Source organism: Perna viridis, chromosome 12 (assembly GCF_037379345.1).
Source record: "Perna viridis isolate PV_CMFRI_1.1 ecotype Kerala chromosome 12, ASM3737934v1, whole genome shotgun sequence".
Classification (NCBI taxonomy): Eukaryota; Metazoa; Mollusca; class Bivalvia; order Mytilida; family Mytilidae; genus Perna; species Perna viridis.
Window position 1 is genome coordinate 9,434,868 of NC_142456.1, and position 3,389 is coordinate 9,438,256.

Sequence of the window (3,389 nt, forward strand, 5' to 3'; positions counted from 1 at the left end):
TTGATAATACTACATTCTTATCTGCATAATTTTCATATATTAGGCAAAATAAATAGAAATTTATAAAACAAAATATGTTAAATGATTGATAAGTAATATATTACGCTAAGTATTCTGGCAATGCATTGAAACAAAGAAATTGTCCGTTTATATCAAATTTCAGCAGATAATTGTAAGTAACATGTTATATGAGTTAAGTAATTTTACGAATGTCTTTTGTAAAAACTCGGCGGGTGTTTCTAGAAAAGCAGAGGACGCTTACCCTACCGGTGCACCTGGTCCATGCTCCCAGTTTTTAGTGGAGTCCGAGTTGCTCATTTACTTTTGTTACGTTGTATGTATGATTTTAGTTACTTTATGTTCTTTGTTGTGTATGTCTGTTTTCCATGTCTGGTCTTTGTCCCTGGATTACATTCTTTTGATCACCGCTATAACCTTGGTTCCCTTGATTACTCTTACAATAGTCCTTGAACGATGGAAAATCTCAGCATATACATGTTTATTATTCAAGTCCTATATCTGGTACAATTTTAGCGCTTTTCTTCATGAATTAACACTATTTATTGGGGAAAAAAATGGGAAAACATAACTGTAATAACAAATAAATATAAGTAGGTCTCACACATTCTTAATTTATATTAAAACCATACCTTTTTCATTTATTAAATCCTATGGAAGACATATAATTACAATTTAATTTTTATTTACCTGATATCTGATGATTTAATTCGTTTGTTTAATGTTAAAGTTGTCATTTTGCAGAATTTTGTTTACGAGCCATATCATATGAAATTTGTTAGATTGAAAAATAAATGAACTACTTGAGGGGTAACGCAAAGTCTCCCTCCAGTTGATTTGATCGATTTACGTGTACTTTTATCACTACAGAAACACAATGTCAGCTGATGATATAAGATCGTTATACGTTAAACTAAGATAAATTTTGAAGAAAGCTCACTAAATTATACCCCACTCCCCAAATATTAATTAAGAAATTAATGCATCTTTAGTATAAAATCGACTCTAAAGAAGTGGGGTCCCTATATAAAACCTCTCTCAAAATATCACGTGGCTGTGATTTTTAGTAAAAGAGAAAACTGCTACGACAAAAATGTGAAAGAAAGAACGATATAAAAAAAACGACGGATGGACACCATGATTACGATTTCTGTATACCTCTTGCATAGCGAGGGTACACACCCAAAATTATCGGGTCAATTATTATTAAATAAAAACCTGACAACATCATTAAAACAAGGATCAGTGAAATGTTTGTGAGGTACAAATACAAAACAAATCATATAAATTGCAGAATCCAATGTGTTGTACACGTGTTTCAAGGAGAAACGTTCCAGCAGCAACGTAGAATTAAATATTTATAAAGATTTGAATCCAAAAATATAATTGTAAACATAATTGTAAAAAAGTAGTTCTCAAGACCAAAACTATCCATATAGGAAGCCAAATTTACACACAAGTTTTGAAATGCACGATTTATTTAATCTCCATGGAATTCTAGATTTTTGAGCTGCAACAATTGTTTTACAGAAATCAACTATTAAACTACTGATTGTTAAGATATATTTTTCTACTTCTATAAATTGCGTGAGTTTACTGTAAACTCAGTTGCAAATACATATGTATAACTTTGTTAACCTGAAATTAAATATTAAGTATTACACACACGCTAAAATATTTAAATATAGTAATTAATCGCTAACTATCCAATTCGTTCTCACAGAGCAATATTAATTCGGAAATTCTTCTGACTGAACAGATAACAGCATTGATGTTATACCAGTAATAAGTTGAGTAAGGATTACTCAATTCACTGTTTTACTGGTGCATTAGACTTACCTTAATTTGTCCTTGCCAAAATCATTTTAAAAGTAGTTGAAATTTTGGCTTCGCTGAATATATATCGCAAAACTCAAGGTCACGTGTTATCTTGTAGCTATATGATTTTGAAGATTGTTTACTATTGAGTTACCAAGCAAAAGTTCCGGTTAAAAAATCTAGTTTTTAATAGTCACGTTCCTTAAAAGGTATAGATTAAAGAAATTAAAATGTTTTTTTTTAAGACGTACACTTGACTTTATGTGGTAAATATGTCAGAGTGTCCTAATAGGATATGCTTCAAAGATCTGAAGTCCAAAGTCGTGGTAAAAATGTTGACAAACATATCACAGTTTGTTTCGGACGTCATAGAAAGAATTTACCAAATGTCATTGTCCGTATAATATAATTTTGCTTCACAATAATCGCTTTTTTTGTTCAACACATGGGCATCGAATTTTCATAAGTATGAAAAAAATAATCCTTGGTGGAATCGAAATATATTACCGGGACCTAATTTCATTCTTATTTCATCCCGGGCTGTCCTTTACCCCACGCTATCATCGGTGGTAAAAGAAATAAAAATACGGTCTCGGTGAATAATTTAGGAAGTAGGGAATGAGTATATTGTTTGAGCTGCGTCGTACGACATGCCTTATCTGTCGCCGTTGAAAGAGATCAAAATATACCATGACAGTGAATTAAAATCCGTACATGTTCGACTTCATTTTTTTTTAAATTAACGCAAGGCAACCAAGCACTTGGTCACGACGTTCAAACTCCGCTTTAGTTACGTCTTCTTTTTAGAATTAACTTTTTAGCTTGCCACGTGTTATTGAGTTTGTTTTCATTTAACAAATTCTTTAATGCAATACGTCCTAATATTTTCTAGGTGTAGTTTTAAATTTTACCTTTAATCTTGATGAGTGTTCGTTTTTCATTATAACTGGGCAGCTTTTTCATTGTTGTTATGTGTGAGTCTAAGAAAAAAAATAATAATATTTTACTAAATTGTTCCAATTGTTTTAGCTCAGTCCTTAAATGGACATGCATTATAACGTTGTGTATATGAAAATACATCAAACCGATGTTTTGAGATAAGGTTTTGCCAGGTTTACATTGTTGTTCGTCACATTACATGCAACAACGTTTGAAGAAAAGTTTTGGAAGACAATTTGATATACAATGCATGTCCGCAACACGTGAATGTCAGGTGGTTTCAAACGATAGTAGCTGAAACTAAACTTCCACTGGTTTTTGCCAAAAGTTAAAATAATATGTTATATCGATCTTGAAATAAACGTGAATTTTGGTTGGATATCTTATATATGTTTACTTCCTCTTAGCTTTCTTGGTCCCTAAATTGTTAATGTTGATCGAGGGACTTCAGGTGCCGTATTTATTAACCCTGAACCCTATCCTCATGAAACGTAATACTTTGTCTATCATTTCAAATCATATTGTATTTTAGAAATAGTATGCCTCTTAAGGATTTTTAACTACAGTTTTTACGGTGTGACTGTCTGTATACACACCCAGAAATATAATTCAGT